General features: G+C 41.6%; 1 protein-coding gene across 1 annotated transcript in view; it reads right to left on the bottom strand.

Annotated features, from left to right (window-relative positions):
- The window catches only part of clybl (citrate lyase beta like), a 104,896-nt gene that overhangs the window by 47,458 nt on the left and 30,581 nt on the right, over nucleotides 1-26,857 (bottom strand). The window lies entirely within an intron of this gene.

Below are 26,857 nucleotides of genomic sequence, written 5' to 3'. Positions count from 1 at the left end.
CATACAATAAATAAAAGAGGTTTACATTAAAACACACACACACACACACAAAAAAAAAATCTATGAGAATGTGAAATTGAAGTTTACATATTTTTTGCCCCGGACATTTGTTGTAATTAGTTGAGTTGTCTAAACAAAAATAACCTTAAGTAGGGCCCCGTGAAATGCATTTCATTTGTTCCTAAATCCTGTTTAATCTGATTCCCCATTTTCTTTTTTTTTATGGATTTTTCTTTAACAGTCTGATTTCTTTAAGAATTTAAGTTCACTTAAGCAAACAATAGCAAGATGGCTGTTCTTAAGTTTGTATTTATTAATACCGCTGCTAACACACTGTTCAGTAAGACCAAGCCAAACATTGTTTAGGACAAGCAAACATTATTATATATATTGGTAAATGCTGCAAAAGGCTTAACATTCAACGTATTATGGTCTCCAGGGGCTAACAATGCATCATGTCGGCTCCATCATTCTAAACTAATGGTGGCGTTTTTTCTGTAGGTTTGTAAAAATGTTTATTTATTTATTTATTTATTTATTTATTTATTATGTTCAAATCTTATGCCTTTCCATCTTTATATCTGAATTCTGTATTAATTCCTCAATTCCGTGATTCTATCTGTGTTCTCCACAGTGTGGGAATCACAGGGTCTTAATTGAGAGGGGCCTTTGCGGCTTTGGCTGTAGTCTCTTTGGATGATGGTTATACATTGTTTTAACAAAGAAATACACAAATGTGCAAAAGTAAATGTGGCCAGTGTAGATGTGGTTGTATTAATTATACAAGTGAATACACACACACATTAAACAAACTAATACTAATTGGTCAATGTATGTTTGTACTATGGTAATTAGCTTTGTCTATACATTAAACAAACAAATAAATAATCACGGGCATGACTGAATGGGGCCTGTGTATCTTTGGCCAAGGTCTGTTTGCACTATGGTAATTGGTTGTTTCTACATGACACATGAACTCCAGTGAAAGCTAAGAATGGAGGCTATCTGTGTCTTCATCTTCTTCCTTCCGATACGTTTAACACAATGACAAAACAAAGTTTGTTTTCCTCTAAGCCCCCCATTCAAGGGGATGAGTGCTGCTGACCTAGGATTTGAGCGCCTTTATCACCCACAACATCACAGCCAATTGTTCTCCTTTAATGCTAATACACAAAGGCTTAGCTGCTCCAGCTGAATAAATCTATTTAGGGCCAGGGCCACTCTGGGCTGAAAGAGACAGAAACAGAAAGGGATTACAAAGCCCCGCAAAATAATTAAAGTTTGGACAACACAACAAATCTCCATAATACTTTCAGCTAATTACTCCTGGAAAGCGTGCTAGCTAGTTGCGAACAGTAGCGCAGCTAATCTAAACAATAAAAGCTCTGCCACTAGAGCCAAGATCTCAGTTTCACAGAGCTTAATGAAAGCACTGCTTTATTGCTTCAGCTCTTTCCAACACATTTTATCACATGCACCAGTAGTCGCAGTTATGGCACACACGTTTTAATTATTTGTTCTGTAGGTCGGCCTGCTCAAACAATTAGCACTAATGAATGGGCCAAATAATTGGGATCACATATAGCTAATTATACCCAGGAACAGTCCTCGCCTGGCTGTTCCTTCCCATTGCTCTCAGAGGGATAATATCAGTAGATTGTGTTCCTTTTCCGTCCAGGGAGGAGGGAGAAGAAAAGGAAATAGAGGGGGGAGGAGTGGGGTGGGGTGGTGGGGGACATTGGGCTTTAGAAGAAAAAGGGGGTAAAGTATTCTCCTTTCTGCCTTTGTTGTCTAAAGAAGCTAAAGTCACTTCAATAGGCACTTAATCCCATCCTCCACGCTTACAATTGCCTTCCAGTATCAATCAGGCATAATCTCAACTAAGATGATGCAGCTATACCGAGCAATTAAAAGCAATTCAGGTAGTTATGGCTGCGAGCACTTTGCCGGCCCAAGTACACAGAGCCTCCGCAGGGATCCTGAATGCTGTAGTGTTTAAATTTGGCCAGGAACAATGCCTCTCATGGGGACGAGAAGGGAATATGCAAAAAGAAGGAAAAGGGGGAGGAACTCTCCATCAAATGAAAGACCAAACCCTATAGCACTTATAATTATGGGCAAAAATGAAAATAAGATGCAGAATTAGACAATGGGCCTAATACTGAAGGTTGGAGGACTCAAGGTGGGCGGTGTGTGTGTGTGTGTGTACCAGGGATGTATCACCCTGTGGACACCAAAACAGTTTAGTCTCCACATACATTTTAAGGTGAGAAAATATTTTAATGGGTTAGTGTTAGGCTAGGAGTCCTTATGGAAAACTGAATGGGAAGTCTCCACAAAATGAATGCAAGTGCATTTTCATATATGAATATCTCCTAATGCATTTTTCCAAAAAACTAGTATTTTTAAAAACCCTAGATTTGCCTTTTTGTTTGTTTGTTTCTCTTTTTTTCTTCATTTTTACAGCATGGGAGGGAGGGTGGATGGTTTCACAGCTTCCTCCAAAAGTTGCATAGTGCAATTTCTGCAGTGCTGAGTAGCAATGACATATTCTCCCCAGTGCAGCTCAACGATTCTGAAGCTGTAATTATTCCCTAGTAATGAAATTTAAAAATATTACATAGTGTTCTTTTATTGTGAAACAATAACACAGTGAAACGGGTTACTTTTGGTTACAGAGGGTAAAGAGTTAGTGTTTAAGTGGCTACATAGGGTTCTTTGAGGGCTGCCATAAAAAAAATTAGTTCCATAATAACAATATTTGTTTGAGAGGTGTCAGTGTGAAGAACCTTTTAATGTAGAGCTGCACCAATTTTTAATTTTTTGGGTAGATACGATAACTGGTAATTAGCACCTTGGAGTAGCCGATGCCGATATTTTATCTTCTAAGTTTATTAGCTGTAGTATATATATATATATATATATATATATATATATATATATATATATATATATATATAATAGTATATATATAATTATTTTTTTTTTTTTATCAAAGATTTACTAGTGGTTCCGCACGAATGGTTTCTAGAGGGGCGCTAATTAGTGTAGCACCAGGTTTGTTTTAGAGAGTGAGGGGGAGAACGGCATAAAGCGGCTCCGAACAAGCGAGAGAGTGTTTGAGTGAGTGTGTGTAATCGTTTACCATCGTGTTTCAGTAATAAATTCAGATGCTGAATGACTCTATTTTCATGTGATTTATATAAGAAGGGCTGATCTTTCTGTCGTGTAACCTGCTGTGTTTGTTTTTTCACTGCTATCTGTGTGTGCGTGTACAAAGCATCGCTGATATTTTAAATCAGTTTTCACCACGGAAAAAAAATATCCCAGAAACTGTGAAAATGTCCACACGGCAGACATAGTTATGTATTTACAGGCGTCAGTGTATATGAGCAAGAACAAAAATGTGCGGAGGTCATTACACGCTCAAAATTTCATAATACCTTTTACATTGGTGTTTAAAAAAATTTAGAATTAAATGACTTTAAAAAACTTGTATAAGGGTTTTCCACACTCATACTTGTCTTAAACAAACAAGGTTCTTTATGGGACCAAAAGTGGTTCTTCTATGGCACTGCCCAAAATAACCTTAAGAGCACCTTAATTTTTAAGAGTACATTATAGCAAAACCAACACCTGTGTGTTGCCTCTCCAGAAATAAAAAGCATTGTTGTTACTAATACATACTGTAAGTGTACAAGATAAATACAATTAATACATTTTTTTCAGGTGAACGTATTACCAATTTTCACTGTCATTGCTCTGTGAGAGCAGCAATGGCCACGTATTCTAACCAATAAAGACAGTCAGTGATTTATAACATATAAAAAGTACATGATTATACCTCCTCTGTGTTTGTGTGGGTTTTTGAGGGAAATTATAGCTTTCCACTTTGCTAGTTCTTTCCTATTTTGCCGCTTGTTGATTTATTCATAGGTTTCCCACAAGCACTCAGTCTGGTGTAGTTTGCAGAGTGTACTGCGTCAGAAGTCATTTAAAGGCTGTATTTGAATGACAGAGCTACAGTTCTGAATACTGTCACAGCAAATCATCACATGAACAGCTTGGCTTCATTGTGCACTACTACAGAAAAACTCATTAAAGGAACACTAAGCAAGATGAGATATATTGCTCATGAGCTCCCCCTACTGCTACAGAGTGTAATTCACTTAACAGCACTGTTAAGAAATCAAGGGGGGGGGGGCAGTTTACGTCCGATAATTTTATTAATTGTAAATGGCAATTCATTTCTAAGCTACCCCATGTTAATTTCCTACATAGTGCAGTTTCTGCAGTGCTGAGCCTGAGGCTGTATTCTCCTCATTAAAGGTCACTAGAGCGTCACAAAGGTAAAAATGCTACATAAAATTTCTTTAAAAACCATCAGCTGGGAATATTTGCGAGATTGTGTCAATTGTGTGTTCACATATTACAAACAGAAATGGCTAATTAGGCATGAAACCTACACAAAAAATAAAATAAAAATCCTAGCTCAATAAAATTTGTAGAATTTATTAATGAAAAAAATCCATTGAGGAAAAAAGAAGAAGTGTTCCCTTGACAGATGGACATTTGAGAGATGGTGGAACAGGGCAGGGGAGCAGAAACAGACCCACAGACCCTTGCAAAAAGAATCTAATGGAGAGACTGCCTTCAGTATGTATGCCTCCATCTTCCACTCAGTGGGTGTTTCACTTTACTGAAGCTAGAATGCTATGCTGAGATACTAAGGAGATTGCTTTGTTTGGTTCACACTCCCTTGTTTGATTTTTGGAGGCGAAGCAATGAAGCCACCCATTACTGTAGAAACATTTGCTGTTTTCCTAACACGGCTCGGCCTTTTGAAATGCACAGGCAGACACTAACCTCTCACAGAGGGACCTGCGCCTTGGGCTGTTTTCTGCAGCAGGGGTTAACACTGATTGCGTGTTCATGAGCTGTAGTACTGTTCACAACATGGCTACAGGAAAACGTGCAGACCTTCCCAGATTCGCCTACTGAGAGACTCTGAGGGGGATGTACAGTCATTACGCAGAGAAAGGAAGGTGTACTCTTCCTCTAGAAGTAAGTCAAAGGTCCTAAAGGGTAGAAACATCCTTCTCCGCCCTGTACGAAACCAATACAAGCTAAAATCTTACATAGCCTTTAGTGGGTTTTCTTTTACAACTGAACGATTCAGTTAGAAAATATTAGCATAATCATAAACATTCTTATGGCAACGGAAAGCAGGTCCAAGTATCTAATAGCACTTTTCCACTGAATGGTACCTATACTATTCTACTCTCCTTGGCTCTTTTGCTTTTCCATTAGGCTGATGCCTGGTACCTGGGACTAATCGTGATTAATCAGTTCTGAGCTCTCATTGGCCAGAGAGACTTGCAGACACCCAGCAAAATACAAGGTGATTGTAAACTTTCCAAGTGATGGTAGAGATGACATTTGTTTTTATCCAGCTCACTTTTTAACAGCAGGTTGTAAAACAATGCCATGGACTTTTGAAGATGTTCAAACTCTCCTTGGGTTTTGGCAGATGAAAGACTCCAGGGAGAGCTGGACGAGGAACAAGAAACCTCTGCTGATCTGGGTTCAGTCCCAAAAAACCACAACAATATGCAAATAGACATATGATTAGTAAACATCAATGCATGTTACTGCACCTGTTGTGGTTTCCAAAACCCACAGTTCCTATCTGAGATGTAATCTGACGTCACTGGCTACATTTTGGACAGGAGCTGTGCTAGTGGAACATATCGGGTACCAGGGATGAAAAAGTGAGTAGAGCCACGTAGTGTCGGTACCATGCAGTGATAAAGCTCCATAACTCTGTTCTAATTCATTTACAATTTTATTAACATTTTAAGGCATTTGGTAGACGTTCTTATCCAGAGCTACTTACAAGGATATTGGTATTACAGGAAGGCCAACACAGTGTTAGGAGTCTTACCCAAGGACTCATTGGTGTAGCACAGACTGCTTGCCCAGACCTGGAATCGAATTCCGGTCTCTCTCACTGGAACTAATGGTGTTACCACTATACCATACCAACCACATATGGGATAAATATGTTTTTATAGTTATCACCCAAGCTACAGCCAAGTTTTTCCTCTGCATTTAACCCATGCATGGCAGTGAGCACACAAACACACCCTGAGCTGTGGGCAGTGGGCAGCCATCCCCAGCACCCCCCTGCATGAGGGTTAGATGCCTTGCTCAAGGTCACTGCTGCTGTGGATTAAGGGAGGAGACAGTGCCGTTTCACACACCCCCAGCCCCCTATTTTCCAGTGACTTTCCAGGCCATGAGGCCCCTGTGTTGCAAAATGTGAGCACACAGCAATGTTTTAAAAAAATAAATAAATAAAAAGGAATGCTCTCTTTATCATGAACACACAGCGGCGAGTCGCGATGGGGGTTTCCATTTCTGATCCATCACGCCACCCTGCCATTCCAATCATACACTCAGCCATTTTAGTTGAAGTCACAGATGATCTTTGATTGGTCAGTGGTTGATTTACGTTTTGCCTCGATGTGTGGACTTGACGATTTAAAAACCTCGCTCGCATTTCGGACAAAGTGTAAACCAGCGTAAATGCCATCTCGCTCACAGACGTGCTGTCAAGGGATGCTTGTGCTTGCGGCCCTTTTACACCACACTGAAGAATGTCATGTTCCATCTCCACGCAGGATCAGAAGAAAACCCTGAGCTGATCCACAGTGCCCTAAAGGTCAATAATCTCATTTCAAAGTAGATGAGAGTAGATGATATGGCAAAAATATTTTCCCAGTATACAACATACAGCATATATTTTTTGTGAATCACTGCAGTGCAATAAATCCAGTAAAATATGATGAAGCATACAGTTGGTTATAATTTTAAGGTACTGAAAATGTCCACAGCCTGCTCAAATATGCATATTGTTCCATAATGTGACCTAATTTATTACAAGATAAAAATTCTCATATTGTGCACTACTATTTCCAGTCCACCGCCACTGATAATGAAGTTTTTGATTTGGAAATTCAATCCTCAACTAATTACTAGAGTTAGAAAAGAAATGGATAGATAGGAATATTAATTTTTCCCAAAAGCCTTTCCAAACTACACTGAAACTTGCACAGAGACAGAGTTCCAAAGGCCTTAATCTCACGCTTCACCATATCCATCTGCTGCAAATTGGCAAGGCCAGATATAAAATGAATGAAACTGATCATTTTATGCAGGCATGAAAAGAATAATATCAGTCTTCAAAGAACCTCTGGCCTTGGCTTCCCCAAAAGCTTTAAAGCATGTCACTGTCACACGGTTCATGAGGAACACTTTGAACTCTCTCTGATGGCCACTACATTGTGAGGCTTTTGTTATTCTGTTATTCTGTACAAAGGGTAAGCACCGCTAACCATTAGCTTATTCCATCCATAGCTTGGAAAGCAGGCTCTCATAATCGTGGAAGTCATTAAACGTTGCGGCACACCGCTTGCACAACATAAAACAACCAGCATTGCGTTTAACAACGCCTAACAGAATTTTCACACCGACTTTCATCATAGCAACCCAGTCAGGAAAAGTCATCACATACTTATGAGCTTATCGCCCAAATATTTATTTGATTACTTGATTTGCCCAATTCTCATTTGGAAGCATGCTCCACTAAGACAGCCATCACCAGGGGCTAATATTACTTGCACAATAATTCGCATAACAAGAAAAGCAGACGGAGAGCAATAAAAGTGAGAAGCCATAAACATTATTGCTACATTACAGTGGTGGTGGAACCACTCGCAATGTAACTTGTACAGTGCTTCTGCAATACACTTTTCTGCAGTACTCCATTTTTACTGACTTGATTCCACATCTGGCCAACATTTCCCCCTGCCATTACTCCGACTTATACATACTATATCAGTTTAATAGTCCCCGAAGTAGGGCTGTATAACTGCAGTGAATTCCTCATTGGTGTCTTCTATTAGGTGTAGTTTTACTTTTGTGTGTGTGTGTTTGAAACATATTATTGTAATTAAAATCCAAAAATCCTCCAGCTGCTTTGTCATTTCTTAGTAAATGTTGCATTGGTGTGAAAATGGCAATTGTCATATTATTAAAAAAAACAAACAAACAAAAAAAAAACTAAAAATGGTTATGTTCACCATCTTTAAATTGTCTAAACTCCTGTTACACATCTCCATATTCATAATATTCATTAATCAATCAGCCCTCTCAGCTTTTTCTTTGAAATGTTGAAGACATGATTTAACAGAGTTAGTCCTGAAAACTGTAGCCCTGATTCCTAAACAGAAACTAGCAACATGCTCGAAACAACATCACAATCTTCTCAAACTCGCACTCAAGCCTCACAGATTCTTTCCTCCACTCAACCCTAATTTTATTTATTTATTTTTTTCATCAGTGTTATCCAATTTGTTTTTATCATCAACACAGCCACTGACCGTTAAGCCATATTTTATTAAACTAGCCATCACAGCGGGCAACAGAGACATGCTCGAAGTAGTAGAAGTTTAATTAGCTAATGTCATGTGGTGGAAATACTACATTTGGCAACTTCTGTGGCCACAGGCACCATGCAATAGGAAAAGTGGACTACTGTGTGAATTAATAAATCAATAATACATTTTTAAAAAGTGGAGAACAAGTCTGAAGGCAGGTCAGCTGACAAACATAGGTAGATAATTACAGTATATATTTTTTTTTACTCACTTTGTTCATAAAAATTCTGAAATATTGACTAAAACTTTTAAAATACCCTTAAATATACATTGTAGTATGTATAAAAATGTTGCACTGTCATTCTACATTAGTTAAATTTTTATTTATTAATGTTTTAAAATACTTAAAAAGGTTATCAAAACACAGGGCAGCACGTCTACCTTAGAGACTGTAAAATTACCAGACCGTGTTGCTGTTTGTGGATTTACTTGTTGAGCCTCTAAAGCCCTCAGCTCTTGGCTGCTTTCATGTGGATGTGGACAGGCCTGCTTTTCATTACTCATAAGCCTGGAGACCCTCCATATGAGACACAAGAAGCAGGATTTCTGACCTGTTGGACACTGATTTCGCTCGGCTGCTTCTGAAAGATGCACTCAGCCTGGTCAAGCAGCTTCCCCCATTCTCCTATAATCTGCAGCTAGTCAGTGTTCCCAGTTTTTGTATGAAACACTTTCCCCTGTGCACTACCTCAAAGATAACCACAGACTTCAGCCGTCTTCAGCATTTTGATTCCTGATTTTCATTTGAATTGGAATCTCCTGATGCAAGAACATCCTATGGCGACACTGAAGAGCCGGGAAGAAGCAAAGTTATAGACGCTGCAATTATGATATACATTAGACTTCATAAAAAGCCTGGAAAAGGGAAGCGCATCCCTCTAACCACCAGCGTGAACTTTAAAAGAACATGCTGATGACACTTAGCAAATTGGCTGACTGTATATTTAATAGCCTGCTCAATTAACATGTAACAAGCATTTCCTCTTCAGCAGCTGGGGCACTCTGACATTTCTGCCCCCCCCCCCCACACACACACACACACACATCCCCTACACACACACCCCCCCTTTCTCCTTCCACAGAACTTTTGTTTCAGTGCTGGGGAACAATCATGCATATTATTTGTTCATGTCTGAGGAAATTTCATGCTGTTTGCAACTATCAGAAAGAGAAGACGTCTTGCTGGGTTCTCCAACCTCTATAATGTCTGGTCTTAGGATTGGATCTCAGAGTTGCATTCATACCACGGAAGAGAGTTGAATATCTCTTGGCTTCTGTCATTAGAGAAAACACAGGTTATTTATTATAAACACGTACATATGTTCACAATCTCTACAAGACAAACACCTACTACTGACCTACTACTGGCGTTAATGTTATTTATATTGCCAGTGTTGGAACAAAATCTCCACATCACTTACAACCAGATGTACTTGGCACTGTGTATAAATCATGTTGAATGGACCAATAGAAGTGGCTCAAATGTCTATTTATATTAATTTACATTCAAATTAATAATTGTTTTCCCATCTGTTGTAAATCTCTCTTTTTGTAGGTAATGAGGAATTATTCAACCAGCAATGCTATGCTAATTAGCGCATAGGATTCATTATACAAGGGTTGGGTGGTCTGACAGTATACTGTTATAACATAATATAATACAATATAACACTTTATATCACTCTATTAAAAAATGTGGAAGGTATTTCAAAATGATGATGCGTCTGGTCTGTCAAATGTCTGTTGTGTGTCTGTTTGGTTAGCATATACAGTGTTTACTCAAAGATTATTTTCAGCAGTGGTGTCAACCCCCAGCCCCACAGGTGAAAGGGAAAAGGCATGGAGCTGAGTGATATGAGTTATACAGGGCTAGGATAGCAATGATAGCTAAGCTAACGTAGAATTAAAGGGGATGTCTACAATTGTGGGGAGCTACAGTTGTCTCTGGTTTGTTTACGTTCATGTTACGAATCGGGAGACATTACCACCTCAAGCAATCTGAAACAATCTGAAATATTACCCATATATTGTAACAGTTACAGCTACGCTGTGCCGTTAAGAGAGGGGACCTCTTTATATATATATATATATATATATATATATGTGGGTGTATGTATGTAAAGGGTCTCGCCCATGAAAGAGTGAGTAGTAAAGTGACCCCAGGGAGAAAAGGGTAATCTGGTACAGCTACTTTAAGCTGCACTCCGCCATCTTAGTGTAGACTCTCTATTAAATCCAGTAACACTATTAAGAAGCTCTCCACTGCACCTTTCCTTTATGTATGAACGAAATGAGTAGCAGCCATGTGACCTGGCTTTGTATGGTCCGTGTTGTAAATAAACATAGCCCTCTGTAGCCCACTCCAGAGTATGTATCCTGAGCGCTAAATGCTAGCAGCTTACTACACACACACACACACACCATGTAACCTCTAGGACTGGAGTTTCCTAATTCCCCGCCCTAAAGGTGAAGTTAGTACAATCAAGTGTTATACTATGCAGCAGGAATAGAGCTAATCCTCATCTCAGTTCCTGCTTTTTAAATGTTTGTAGTGCTCTCCATTGACTAAAATAATGACGGATGTCTTTTTTTTACAGACTGGAGAGTCTATAAAGTGTTTTTTGATTGCTGTTGTGAACGTCGTCTTTAATATTTGCTTACCATAATTTAATGTAGTCTTGTTAGAATGTTAAGTGGCGTGGTGTCATGCAACCACTGCCTGTGTTAAATAGCGGCATGGGTTACAAAATTTTGGATTGTAACCCGTTTAAATGTGAACTAACAAACTTAAGGTTAACTACTTTAATCTAACGTTCTCTCTTTTCTCCCATGTTTATTAATGTAATCCATATGCATTAATGTGCATTTAAGACACAGGGCGGGGGTGCTGTGTCAACTGGTGGTGCCATGCTCTGAACCCAGGTGAGGGAATAAAACACAAGCTGAGTACCCCATCGTAGTTGTGAGTTAGGGTAATATTCAGTGAAAGCAAGGCTAAAAACAGGCAAAAACATTCAAAAGACATGTAAACAATAGAGATTTGAGCCTCAGTTCACTGGAACACTGTTTGTGCTATGGTGTTTAGCCTGTTAGCTCACTTATCTAAGCCTAGCTGGGCAGCTACCTGTCCTTTTTCTCTCATCTATTTTTTTCAGTCCATTATTATTCTCTTAGTAGTTCATGATCACCCTAAGATCTGGAGGATTCTTGGGAAGAGCAAATCAGCCTCAAAATCAGTCAGATTATCCTGTAATGTGGGGCATGCACTAGACACTAGTTATTATCGTAAACACGTGTGACACTGAGTTGAACAGCGACTGTGCTGTTAAACAGCTGAATTACGTTTTGTCATTACTGATGCCCACCACCCCCAGCACTTTCCCCTATAAATCCTTACACCATGTTAAAATTTTGCAATGGTGTGATGATATGAAGGAAGTGGATACCACCCATCCCTACATTATACCATTTTTATCATTTTGGTCCGTATCAAATTCACACAAACTTGTACACAGAGTGCCTTGTGAAATGGTTCCGAATGCCACTTTCCAGCAACCCGTGCTGTCAGGTTTGAGCTTGACTGACTGTAAGTAGATTTGTCAAGTACTGCAGAAAGCCATGGGCGTTAATCTCACTGCTTCCTCGCTCACCCGCTTTCTTTTGAATGATGCTGAACCGCAGGTCCACATCCCACAGTGCGGGATTGTTCTTGCTACACTTACTGCAGTAAACAAACCCGACTCCTCACCGACTTCACCGGCTTTACTCCTGACCTGTCATTAATGAACATGTGGGTCTCTAATTCTTTTATTGCAGCTGTCTGACAGTGGAGATATGATTTCAGGGAGAAAGACAAGTCAAGACAATAAACCCTGTGACTCAGCTCCAGAAGGCTGCAAAGAATGATTTATAGTAATATACTGTAAGGTGAACAGGAAGAGGTGAATTGCTGTAGACTGAATATGCAGATACATGCTAACGTGTTGGGTGACATGACACTACTATTGTGTTTCCATTGCTTACGCTTGCTGCTGTCGATTTGGATAATGTTCCAAAATGTTTTCTTTAAAAACTCTATGAACTTTAAAGAAATACTAGGTAAGATATGGTGTTATTGCTCCTGGGCTTCTCCTACAGGTGCATGGTGTAATTTTGTTTCACAGCACTGTCATAAAATCAAGGGGGATGGGGTGAAGTGAGGAAGGTGGTGCTCTTCCACTGCACTCCTAGCTACAGTAGGGATCACATTTGTTTTTATTCAACTCTCAAGGGCAGCTTGTAAAATTATGCCACTGTCTTTTGAAGAGGTTCAGATGTTCTTTGGATTGGTGGCCGATGAAATAATACAGCTACAGCTGGACAGGACAGGACAGGGCAGGAAAAGCTCCCATATGCAGAACTGTGTTTTGTCCCAAAAGAAAACAAAGAAACAAACAAACAACAAAAAAAATTGCCATTGCTGTGGTTGTGGTGTCCAAAGCCTGATTGTTTGCAGTGTGACTGGCAATATTTTGGGGAGCCAGTATAGTAGTAAACCAAGCAGGTACCAGGGACCAAAAACCAAGTAGACCGAGTTGAGTAGAGTAGCTACCATGCAGTCGAAAAAGAGACAATAGTGCAGTTCTTCAAATGAGGCCCTATTCTCCTTATTACAGGTCAGTGGAGCATCACAGTGATTTTGAAGCAGTAATTTTATGGTATTTAGTTTTTGATTAGGGGGTCTATCTATACTCCAGGTTATACCATTGGTTCTTTAAGTGCTTGCAAATTCTGAATTCTGGTCACAGCACAGAGGAAGAAGGTGTTGTCCAATTTGTGCCTCTCCCCTCTCCACCACCCCCTCCCCTTCTCATACGGGCACTGTCAACCACAGTCCTCTTAATATGCAGATTTCACAATTATTTCCAGCGTCTGGCAGTGACAGCAGTAGCTGTGTCTAAACAGCACAAAATTAAAGATTTGTGTTTCTACTCTGTGATAATCAGCATCTTTTTAATATGCAAACTACTTCCAGGATCTGTCGCGGTTTAAGCTTTTAAATTAAATTTAGGACTGAAAAGGGAAAAAAAGACAAACAAGATGAAACAGGAGGAAAATCAATGCCGCGATGCATAAACATGAAATAAAATAGGGGAAAAAATAAAACAGTCAAAGAATCATCAATATTTATTTGGTTTCCACGCCTTGTCTTGCCCTCACACCTCCGCCCAGCACCAGGCTAAAACAATCCCAATAAAAGCTGCTTCTCAGCATGGGAGCATGCTTGTTTTTGAGCCTGAAGACACAAGAGCTGGTCCAAAAAAATGTGGCCAAATTAACCAGGGGCACAGAGGACGGTCAGGGAGAATTTTTTTTCTTGCTCGTTTTCTCTCTCTCTCTCTGGCTGTATGAGAAGTATCTGATCCTCTTTAAACAGGATCAGCTGGTGGCTGGTGACCCCAGCAGCAGCACCTCAGAAGTCGACTGGACTGTGGCTTTTTCCCCCTCCTCTCCCGCGCTCGCCTCATTAGAGTGGATTTTACGCCCTAATCCGCACAATGAGGATGAAGTCATAGCCGTTATCTGCACTGGCCTATGCATCCCCCTGTAATCTCCTCTGCAGCGGCCTCTGCTCGCTTCTCATCTGCGCGCACAATGCTCGACAACCTAAAAGTCTGCGCTCGTTCAGCTGTCAAATATCAATCAGGGCTTTCCTCCTCCGCTGAAGAAATGTCTATATTCGACTCACCTCGCAAACCATCGTGGAGAGTGGGCAATAAAACAAAAAAAAGCAACAGCACGTTCCTTGTACTAAACTCTGGCGGTCCTTTCTATCAAACATCTGCCTGGAGTCGCAGATGTGCGCTTACAATCAAACACGGAAATGAAAAACTCGAGTTTCATCCTGCGCTGATCTAAGAACCCAACTGCTTCCTTCTCTGATTCCTTTTCTCCTGGTGAGATCAAGAGCGAATATTCTCCCATTAATTTTTCTTTAGAAATTATTGAGGGAGGAACATAAAAGGGGAGCCAACAAGAGTTGGGGAGGTGTGGGGAGGGCATCGGGGTTAGCTTTTAACTTAGCATTTTTATTGACTCCGGGAAAACAAAATAAGAGAGAGGCTCGCTAAGAGCGTGCACTCGGCAATAGCCATTCAGGCCTTTGGAGCCCCATTGTAGCACTTTGAAGGGCCTGAAAGGAAACCCCACTGGTGGAAATCCAGTGGAACATCTCCACAACAGAGCACAACTGTTCCCTTCTGCATGAATGGGAGGCAGATAAAAGACGAGATGGACTTCTGAGGTACGGCCAAAAACAAAGGCAACAAAAGTGCTGATCATGAGGGAATGACACAACTCGCTGCGGCGGAGGGGCAGGGAGAAAAGAGCCTCCAGACAATGGCACTCACAGCCAAGTGACACGCTGAAGAATTGAAAAATCTACACAAGAAGTGTCGTCCCCCCCCCCCAGCCCTAGTCCTCCCTCCACAAAAACCCACAAGGAGCTGCTGGACGGGTGTGGGGCCAGGCTGTCTCGTAAAAAAAAAAAAAAAAAAAGTGAGAGAGGGAGACAGAGAGAGAGAAACAAATGAGTGGGAGAGAAAATTATACAGAGAGAGAGAGAGAGAGAGAGAGAGAGAGAGAGAGAGAGAGAGATAAATGAGTGGGAGAGAAAATTATACAGAGAGAGAGAGAGAGAGAGAGAGAGAGAGACAGAGAGAGACAGAGAGAGAGAGAAGGAAAGCAACAGATAGAGAGACCAACACTGAAAAAGAACGGGGATAAGGGCTAAAATTTAATTTTCAAAGAACTGCCAGTGAGGTCAAAGACGATGGGATGAGGCTTAAAGAGGCCTGAAGAAAGTGAGACAGGCAAGATGTGAGAGTGAAAAATGCCAGTGTGAGAGTCAGAGACAGAGGAAGAGAGAGAGAAGGAGCAAGGAAAAAGAGAGGGAGAGAAACTGAATCAGAGTGAGTGTAAAAATGAGAGAGAGGATCTAGAGAGAGAAAGGGGGTAGAGAGAGAGAGAGAGAGAGAGAGAGAGGTGACAGAGAGACAGACAGAGACTAACACTGAGATCCAAAAAAGTTGGGAAAAGGGCTAGAATTGGATTTTCAAAGACCATCAGAGAGGTAGAGGATGACAGGATGCGGCCTAAAGAAAGACAGGTGTTTGTGTGTGTGTGTGTGAGAGAGAGAGAGAGAGAGAGAGAGAGAGAGAGAGAGAGAGAAAAGGAAAGAGGAAGCCGGCTCCTATTCTGACCGAAGCTGTTAAAAGGTGACAGCAGATCAGTGACGTCTCCACACAGAAGAAACTCCACAGTGGCACCACTCAGCGCTCACTTTTCCTGCCCGTTTTGTTCTTCAGCCGTTCTTCTGAAGTGCCTCTTTGTGCACTGACACAATTAGCTTCTAAACCCCAGAGGAACACTTCCTCCCCCTCTTCCACTTGCTGATTCAACACGTGGATGCCTCTTAAAAAGAGCCTTTCCCTGTCTCCGAGAGGAGTCTCAAGTGCAAGCAGGGCCTGAAAAAGAGAATTAATAATTGTGGTGCATGTTTGATTATTATTCCAGGAGCTCACATGCCACGAACACCGTCCTCTTCCTTACTCCCTTTACTTCATTTGGAACGGAACAGAGTGTCTCGCAGTTTCCCCGAGTCAGTGTGCGCTGTCCATTCTAATGGGTGGCAGGGCTTCATTTACAGTTAAATCATGCCACCTCAGAGACTGAGAGCAGATGAGGAGGGGCAGGGGAGCAGAGGTTTGTTTGACATGTTTTTATAAAACCTTTCCAAATGATGCCCCAACCCCCGCCGGCACCCCCACCCTAAAGCGCACTCATTTGCATTCCCCCGCACAAACACACTCACCGATTAATAGTGATATGCATACAGAGAGAGAGAGAGTGTGTTCAGAGTTATATGCAGATTTCCACTCAATAAAACCACAACAACAACAACAAGGATAAATAGCTGAAGGGAAAAAAAGAGCAAAGGAAAAAACCAGTCATTTACAAACAGGAGTAATGAAATGCAGCGTGTTGCCAGGTTCCGCAATCCACTGAATGACATTATAACCACTGATAATTATCAGATACGTGCTCATCCACATGTTAATTAAACTAACACATCATTTCTCATTTACAGTGTGTTCCCTCGGGACTTCAGTGATTACACTGTGAACAATGAAAAATAATGTAAATCCAATTATCCCGCACTAATAATGTTATGACGACAAATACCACACAGTATCTCTTAATTACGACCGACCTACGTAAAGAAACTTGCCGGCGCTCTTTTTGTCTTGGAGAGCGCTCCGTGTTAGAGTGTTATAAAGAGGCATTCCTTTAAGTGTGAGAGTATCCCAACTTGTGGCCTCCCGAGCTGGAGCCCCCAGTGGAGGGGAAAGAAAAAAAAAGGCCATTCAGGCTGGTTAGCTAAACGGCTACAATGCGCCCGAGGCCGTGAACGGAGCTCATTTTTAACCCTCTCTTTCTTCACCCCCACCCCCCTCCCCCCTCACTTTAGCTGATTAATGGATCAACGCTGTAATTGATTAGCAAGAAGGTGAGAATTAAACCAGAGTTCAGCGCCAATAATGGCCTCCTGACAATAGCGGGCAGCGTAAAATGTAAAATGATAGCCTGCAGCCAGATCGCCATCAAAGCCGAGCGGCTGGCTAAAAGAGCCCGGCCATTCTCTGGAGCGCCACTCTTCTTTGGGCCCTTTTCTCTTGATAATGCTGTCAGTTAAAGTGACAGGAACCATTATAGACGAGGCCTGTCAGCTCACCTTCATAAAACAAGCTGTAAAACAGCAAATAACAGGCTTATATGGCTTCATTATCAGAGGCCCTCCAAATCGCAGTGGAAGCGCCGGGATGCTCGTTTGTGGGCTGTGTGTGCTCTTTGTGTGTGCGCATGGGTGTGGGTGTGTGTGTCTGTCCTCCCCATTGCATCAGTGCAACCCATAACACAGAGAGGTAACAGGGACCATACAGAGAGAGAACGAGAAACACTACTGCAATACCAAGGCCTGAAAACAGACACTGATATCTACTCCCAGCTGGTCCTGAGCTAACACACTAACACACACTCTCTCCAACATTAAAAGACACTAGCTTTCACCAATACACCCAGAAGGATCAGGGCTTGAAAAACCATAATAAATCTGACACTAATTCATTAAGATACAGTGCAAACCCTGAGAAAATACATAACACCTGAAACAAAAACTAAAAAGGCAAAAGTAAAATGCAGTGTCAGACTTCTGTGGAACATTAGCTGAGCAGTAAGTCAGCATGAGGTCTGGCTACAGAAACCTACAGACACAAGAAATCATGAGTATGAGCGAGAGAGAGAGAGACAGGAGAGAGAAATGAGGGCAACAGAGAATCTGAGAGAGAGACAAACAAACACAAGCGGTACAGTGAATGAGAGAGAGAGAGAGAAAGTATAGGACCAAGGGAGAGATAAAAGAGTGAGAGAGAATGACAGCAAGACTCTCACTAAACACTCTTAATAAAGCTCTTCCTTTTCATCAGGGCCGCTGCACAAAAAAAAAAGCGCACTGACCAATCATTATTCAACACATTATTAATTAGCCCACGTTGCCTCGCCTATAGTTACAAACCAATGTGATCAGGGGCTCCCAATGTTAGGAAAAAATGTCCTCACAGTGGGAAGCAAGAGATGTGGAGGGGAGAAGAACAAGAGCAGAGAGAGAGAGAGAGAGAGAGAGAGAGAGAGAGAGAGAGAGAGAGAGCGTGAGTGTACAGGCCATTAATAAGAGTACTGCTCCAATGGAATTACTTAAGAGTTACCACCACAGAAGAAGAACACAATGTGCGGGGTGGCTGGGGGGACAGATGGAGACTGCATCTGGGAGAGGAAACCTTTTGCCACAGCACTGCGCTTGATGAGCCACGAGGTTTTATTTATTTCATGCAAATAGATCCAGGCTTTTCACCAACCTGACAGCGGGGTTGCAAGGTGTCCTGTCTTTGGAGGCACTGCGCCGCGCGGTTTTGCAGTGCCTGATGGGCCCCGGCCAGGCTGGGATCTGGGATATTTACTGTAAAAGGGTTTGGAGCAGGGCTGGAAAAATAAAAGAACCTCTTTGCAATCATGCCATTTAAAATCATTTGTCACTTTCAGTGAACGGTTCTTGGGATGCGGGACCATACAGTGACATTTCAAAGAAATAGTATACCACAGTTAGGTCCCGACCCTGCAATGTGATTGGCTGAGAGACGGCCCAGGAGCGTCAATATTACGCGATAGTGACACGCTGACCGAAGCCCTTCTGGTATTACTCCACAAAATGCATGTAACCTAGCAACGACATCATCACTTACAATACAGCCGTGGGGTGCCTGGAGTAGTTTCCATTCGTGCATGTTATTTTTAACAGAGTAAAGAGTTATGATGCCGTGAACCAAACAAATCATAATTTAAAAAAAAATCACAAGAAACAAAGCAAACCAAAAAAAAGGCAAAATAAATCAATAAAAATCACAATGCTACAACTGTGTGGATTCTGTCTCTTTCTTTTTTCAGAAACCACACTATGTATCTTTTGGAGGAAGGTAGGAAACCACCCAAAAGGTCTCCAAGAGCATAATATTTACCTTACTCTGTTTGAGTGAGTTGGCTTATTCTCTCCATATTACTCAGTACTAGCCAATGCACACATCATTTAGCTGCCATAACGGATCTGGGAATTTAAATTTCTCCTCCGAATGTGTTGAGCAGTCCAATGGGGTGTTAGCAACAGTTCAAAAGAAGTGGTGGCTGTCGTCACATGCATTAGCTTCCACCTTCCTACCAAGCCGGGAGATGTAAAGCTAGCATCCTGAGACAGACATCACCGTTTTGCCTGGTGGCAGTGTGTAATTATGTGTTTTTGCAGGCAGATATTCTAGCCACAGAAGCAGCTAAATTCAGATTCTCCTTAAAAAACACTCAACTTCAGTGAACAGATTTTTTTTTGCTGAATTTTTACCCGATTGTTGGTTGTCTCCAGTTTCATACACATTGCTACCAATGCGATTTTTCCACTGCTTGTTACTTACTCTAGTTTTTTTGGTATTTATTTGGATACCTGGAACTGGGTACTATTTTAGCACCTGCTCACTCCTGTTTCCAAGTGAGCCTAGCAGTGACTTCTACAGTATCGCACTTGATTTATCTCAGATGGACTCAAAATGGCAGCTCGTAAAATTGTGCCATGGTCTTTTCAAGAGGCACAAACGCTCACAGTAAAAAATACAAGCCTGACGCTCTCTCCTTTGTTGTTGTGGTTAGCATAAGCCTGCTGTTCCCATTTAAGATGGTGTTTTGCGATGTCACTGGCTACATTTCAGGAGGGAGCTGTGGTAGTGAAAATCAGACCAGGTAAAAGGGGCAGAGTAGTGTAGGTGCCATGTGGAAAAGAACCGCAGCACAGCTAGGATTGAGTCTATGAGACATATGTTGTCAACCACTTTTTTTTCCCCACATTGCTGCTAATGTTATGGGACGGCACAGTGGCACAACAGGTCGCATTCACACAGCTCCAGGGACCTGGAGGTTGTGGGTTCGAGTCCCGCTCCGGGTGACTATCTCTGAGGAGTGTGTTGTAGGTGGATTGGCGACTCAAACGTGCCCACAGGTGTGAATGTGTGTCAACCGTGCCCCTTTCAGGGCGTGTTCCCACCTTGAGCCCAGTGATTCCGGGTAGGCCCCAGACCCACTACGACCCTGAAGTGGATAAGCGGTTACAGACAACGAATGAATGAATGCTAATGTTATGCCACTGGCCAGTCCAACACGCCAGAGGAGCTGACAGATGTCCATGCTGCCAAGAACTGTTCTTTGAGGAATGATGAAGAAACTGAGGGGTAAATCCCACCTTGAAACTGAAGACAACTGTACTCTCTTAGGACTTCTCAAGTGGCTGGAACCTACACCCTCCTGAGTATAGGACCAATAGTTGGATGCCCCTATAATCGAATATTATTTAAATTAAAGTCAAGCATTTGCTTTGAAGTACAAAACTGACCTGAGAAGCAGGATGAAAAAGCTAATTTGCATATCCATAATATGGATCATCCTTTTCCCTTCAAACAAGCTCTAAAGTGGTTCTTAACTCTGACGCAAACATTAAAGTGACATTTTTAAAATAAAAGGCTTATGCCAGCCTTTACTCCATACAACTTTTCAAGCAGTTTCACAGGTGCTGGTAAAATGATACCATCTGATAACATCAGGCATGCTCCTGTCATCCTTCGTTTAGTGTACTTTGGTCCAGATATCTGTCTGAATTCAGCCTTTTTCTCAATTAAATTCAATTCAGTTTTATTTACAGAGCATCTGATGTTTGCACATAGAAACATGACAGAATTTACAGACGTCCTATCAGCTCCACTGACCATACAGGGGCACCTTGTAATTGTACCAATACAAATTGTAGTCTGTGTTGGATCTATAGGGTCCTGACTATTGAAATGGAAAAAGAGTGAAATGGTGCAGAAAATGTATGCAGATCAACAAATGGACTACATGGAAGTGGTCATTATGTTATAGATGACTGGTGTAAATAAAGGAGGTTTCTCTGCAATGCTAATAATCTGTACATATTATATATCAGTGGTGCATTCCTAGGAAAATTATAATAAACAAATGAATATTTCTCTAGTTGGCAATCCCAAGTCTTGCTTCAAAGAACTCATTTCAGCACATTTATTCTCCTCCAGTGTGTGTGCACTGCCTCAAGCCATCTACTGTCACTTTGTTCTCTGACAATGTCTTGTGACTTCTGATCCTCCCTCTTTCATTACTGTTATAAACTTGAATGATGAAGTGGCAAGTAACTGTGTACTAGAGACATAATCAAAAGAGACACTTTCCAGCCAAGCTGTCGACTTTAGGGAAACCAAGTATTCAAGCATCAGAAACAGGGCAGCAGAGGCAAACGAAGGTAGAAAGTAATTGGTCGGGATGGGCTCAATTCAGCTCAATGCACGTACTAACTGCCCTAACCAACACAAACAGACAGGACAATCATTTAGCAGCTGGTCCAAACAGAGTTGGGCTGGTTTAGCAGAGATGGATAGAGTGGGAGGGTCAGAGAAACAGAAAGAAGCCAATGGACAGGTCTGTGATTACTGATTTAGAGGGCTGACTGATTGATTAGCGTTTGTTTTAAACAGCAGCGCCAAGATTGATGTGGCACCACTGAGAGATTTAGTAGCATCTCTCTCTCTCTCACACACACACACAGCCAAATAGATGTGCATTCTCTAACAATACTAATTTTATTAAAAGCATCAGATATGTCTGCAAAATCAACATTGTGTGTAAATTCCAATTACATTAAGGATGTGCAAGATTTTCATCCAATTTACACCTTGGAAAAAGGTCCAGTGTTTATACACAGCCCTTGTTCAGTAAATGGGGAACACACAACGTATATCTGTCTGAGTGATGTGCAGCCGAGAAATGGTATCTAGAAGCAATTTCTATGCTGGATTCCGGTGGAAAAGCATCAACAGAGATGAGGATAGTGGTCTTTTCCTGCTCCACATGTGAGTAATGTTGCTATTTTAAATGCATTGTTTAAGGTGAACGTGACTCCAAATTCAGCAGAATTTGAAAACATGAACGTAAATGCATAGCAGAAGTGCTACAAAAGTCAACCACGAACATGCTATGTTCTGTTTCTTGCTCAAACATACTTTCTGTCTTAAGAGATAATAAAAAAACAAAAACTTGCAATGCCTTATATGGATCTGGAGGGCAGAGTTTCTGAATGAACACAGATTGGGGGTGGGGTGGTAATTTTGCTATGAGAACAGTAGTTCTTTTCTACTTTGCTTTTAACGAGAGAACATGCACTCAAATAATAAATGAATAAATAATGAAAAATTAATATATAATTGCAGTTCTCATCCAACTCCATTTCTTAAAATATTACCAATGCCTTGAGAACAATACAATATAAAGAAAGCACAGCCAGAAAATCATGTTGATGGAACACAGTTTGCTGTATATTTAACTTATTTTTATGAACTTTAAAATATAAGATTTCAACTCGACACCAGCCTGAATGCCCTAAAAATAAAATCTGTTCAGGCATATATTGGCTTTCTAATAAGTGAGGCAAGTCTAGTTTCTGTAGGAGTTGCATTGTCATGCCTTGACGCCTGACAGGCCGTGCAGTCTCCAAACTAAGCTCATCTCCTCTGGCTACAGTCCAGCGCACTTCAAAAACAGCCTCCTCCCTCCCTCTCTGCCCCACACTCTCACTCTCTCTCTCTCTATACCATATGGGCACTCTGAGTGTTCTGTAGCTGTGGCCCTGCCATAGTGCTCTCAGACTAAAGATGTTATGGTGCAAATGCCTACTGTATTTTGACTTTTTGTGAAACTGAACCTGTTTATTTGTTTGGGCAGTTTCTTTTCGGCAGTGGGCGAATTTATGGATGTGCATGGTGCTTAGAAATTTGGAGGGATATAAGTGCTTTTACATTTACATCTGTCAACATTAATAAGTGAACAAAGTTTACTTTAAACTTCATCAGCCTATTTATATTTATAAAAATATACACATCTATGTATTCTTGATATAAAAGCTGAATCCCCCTTATCATATTACATAAAAACAGATACCCCTCATGATTAGTGAGTTCAGCTACTTTAAGGTGCACTCATTGTGCCAACATACATTCAGCTGTGCACACAGAGCCTGTACAATCTTCTAAAATTGGACACTCTGGAGCAGCTGCACATGAACCTCAGGTCACCATGCTGAATGCCAAGTGTTGGCTAGAGGGGTTTAAAGCCCCTACAGGGGTGTAAATATTAACAGAAATGTTACAACATCAAGTATAAAGTCAAAAGAGCAAAAGCTGCTCTTGCAGCAAAATATCTCACACGTCTTATTAATACGACCGAATTCGGAAGGGTGTCAAGGACTCTTTGACAGTCTATCACAACCAGACATACAACAGCATCTGGTGAATGTAAATTGTAATGCTACTATTTTACTTGAAAATGTCTGAACGGAGTTGGTATGAAGGCACATAATTCATTCCGATTAGAGTTCACTTAGCAGAATCTCCCATCTGTACACCGAGATACAATGTATGATGTGAAAGCATTAAAGAAAGAACCTGAAGCTCTATCAGTGGTATTCATCTGACAGACTCAAAGAAAGAGCTTCAAAGCATGTGCTCTACATTACTGATTTCCAAATGAGATATACCTGCATGTTAACCAGGGATGCATTGTAAGACTGTAATCTATCGTGCGTGGTGTGAAGAGCCTTGTGTTGTGAGGGTGCCCACTGTAGCTTTGAATACCTAGAAAAGAAGGAGAGATTCCAAAACAGTGACTATTTCATACAACGTACTGTGCAAAGTCAGACATCACATGTCATGCATTTAAGCTATAGTCAAAATGGTCATGTAGTGTGTTATTTAAATTTTAATGTCAGAAAAAGACACATCTGAGCAGAAGCGTCAACAAATAGTAAACACTAATTAAATAAACATATAACTTCCACACTTTGCCTTTATCGCAGCGTCCATTCTTTTTCAGGGGACTACCTAAAAATCTGCAGGGACATATTCATACCTTAAAAGCTCTGAATTTTCTGGTTCTCAGAATCTAAATAACACACCATGCACATTCACTAAGGCTGGGGTGCACTACAAGTGGAATACCTAAATACCTAAACCCACTTAAAGCTGAACAAGATATAAAACTAATTCATGGTGGTCTCTGATTTTTTGCACAGTATTGTATATACGTGCTCACAAAACCCATACAGTCTTCAAATCTTTTGGCGTCTAACATGCCAGAGTCATTATGGAATCCATCCAAAACCCTTTCAACAAGAATGACACACTGAAGAAACCCACCGATGGAACATTTCAACATTAAGATGTCAGTGTGCTTTTTTGTCAGGGGGGAGCACGGTGTGTGTGAGTGTGTGTGTGTGTGCTCTGAGAAAGATGGATTGCTTAGCTGCACCACAGGTAGCTGAGGCCCAATGTAAGGAGAATAAGGGTCAAGCAGACTCTGACTCTAGCATTCAGTAGAGCAAAGTGAAATGGAGTGAAGCAAAGACACAGCTAGTGGCGTCTCTTTACAGTACTGAAAAAATACACACACACACACACACACACACAAGGCCACAAACTGTCATTTCAGCCTCTTGGCCCCCACGCTGCACCCGCTGAAGGCCACTGGAACAGATGGGTGGGGTGGCAACATGGGAAGGATACCCAAACAGACCCTGTAAACAGCTTTGGATTTGCCCAGAAAGACACCGCACTCGTCTGATTTCCGCTCCAAACAGCATGTTTATGTGACTGAGCACTCTAGTTCTTTGGACACAGCTCCATTCCGTCTAATCCTAGGCACTTTCTCCAGAGCTGCCAGTCATTGGCCTGGTAGTGTGCCATGCCCTCCAGTGGTGAAGCCAAGGTACTACATGTGTTTGTCTGTGAAGTTGGGGGGTGGGGGTAATAAAAGATGGTCATTAATTTTGATATGTGTATGATATGTATTTAAACAAGATATTAGAAACGGAATGATCACTGGATTAGGAACACATACCTTGTATCTACACTCAATCAGCTCAACAGACCCTACAGGAGCGCTCTGTAGTTCTACAACTGCAGACTGTAGTTCACCTATTTCTCTGCACACTTTCTTATCGCCATTTCACCCCCCCACCTGAGGACCACCACAGGGCAGGTATGATTTAGATGCTGGATCTTTGTGTTAGTTCTGCTTGTAAAAATGGATCAGACACAACAGTGCTTCTCGGGTTTTTAAACAATGTGTCCACTCACTGTCCACCATACTTGCTCTATGGTGGCCCTATGGTGGACTATAATTATAATTGTAGAACTACAAAGTGCTCCTGTATGGTCAGTGGAGCTGATAAAACGAGAGAGAGAGAGAGAGAGAGAGAATCACAAAGGACATAACAAAAAGCATGACATCCTGTTTGCAGCTCAGTTTTCTAGGGTTGCAAATTGCCTGATCAAAATGAGAGGTGCCTATTTCATGGGTGTGGAGGGAGCAGGCCTGGCCTCCTGACAAAATACCATTTCTTAACACGCTGTAAACCCATAGCCTCTGCCATCTTTAAACAAGCTACCGTCGACCTGGGGTCAGTAAGCAGAGTCGTACTCGCCCACAGACCCAGCCATTTGCAGCACCATTAGAGAATCAGGCAGGTTTCAGGCTTTCTCATGCATAAGCACTTCCACCAGACCTGCAATAATAACATCCAGGAAACATCATCCCTAAGGCAGGAGCAGTCAGGCACGATGAGCATGGCTGAATCAGGGTGAAGGTTGGGATGGATCAAGCATTACAATTTATCTTGATATGGGGAAGGGAGAAATAAACTCCAGCGATAAATCTGACTAAAGTTTACGGCTGCCCTGAATACCGTATTTAGATGGCCAGGATATTTGATGAATATTCGAATATCCGGGGGGTGGGGTGGTGTATATTGTTGTCAAGAAAATCCCTCTCTCTGGGCTGCGCTGTGTCTCACAGTGTAGCTTCGCTTGCTAACCTGCTAACTTGCTCGCTAACTAAGGGCACAGAGTGTACACAGTTTAACCAGTTTGAGTGAAGCCTTGCTTCAATGTAAATGTGCTGTTTTAGCATGTTAGGCAGTTGTACACTTCAGTTCCACAAAGACTTTTGATGATGAGCCTGAATATGGGTGGACACAAATAAACCAGAGCTTCATGGAGGTATTCTAACTTGAGGTGTAGTGCTGACCAAATGAACTGTAGCTTTGCCATGTTTCTTTGTAAGTCGGTTGCTGTAGCGTAGGGGCGGACGGTATGGCCCTAAAATAGTATCACAATATTTCAGGGTATTTTGTAGATAACGATATTCTTGGCGAACACTACAAAATACTTTTATTCATTTCAAAACAGACTATTGCAACAAAATTAATGTTACATTAATATAAATTATATTAAACTAAAATATTATATATATATAAATATCTCCTCCTTGGATCACCACCTTAACGTGGTGGAGGGGTTTGCGTGCCTGCGTGAGCCTAGGAGCTATGTTGTCGGGGGCAATAGCCCCTGGTAGGGTCTCCCAAGGCAAATTGGTCCTAGGTGATGGGCCAGACAAAGAGTGATCCATAAAGACACAGATGAAAAAGACAACGAGGACACAGCCTCCCTTGCCCGGAGCAGGGTTACCGGGGCCTCACCCTGGAGCCAGGCCTGGGGGAGGGGCTCCTTGGCGAGCGCCTGGTGGCCGGACTTTCACCTATGGAGTCCGGCCGGGCTTAGCCCGAAGGGGATACATGGGTCCACTCTCCCATGGGCCCACCACCTGTGGGA

Source organism: Hoplias malabaricus, chromosome 12 (genome assembly GCF_029633855.1).
Source record: "Hoplias malabaricus isolate fHopMal1 chromosome 12, fHopMal1.hap1, whole genome shotgun sequence".
Lineage (NCBI taxonomy): Eukaryota > Metazoa > Chordata > Actinopteri > Characiformes > Erythrinidae > Hoplias > Hoplias malabaricus.
Note: the sequence above shows the minus strand (reverse complement) of the source record. Positions and strands in the feature narration are given on the sequence as shown.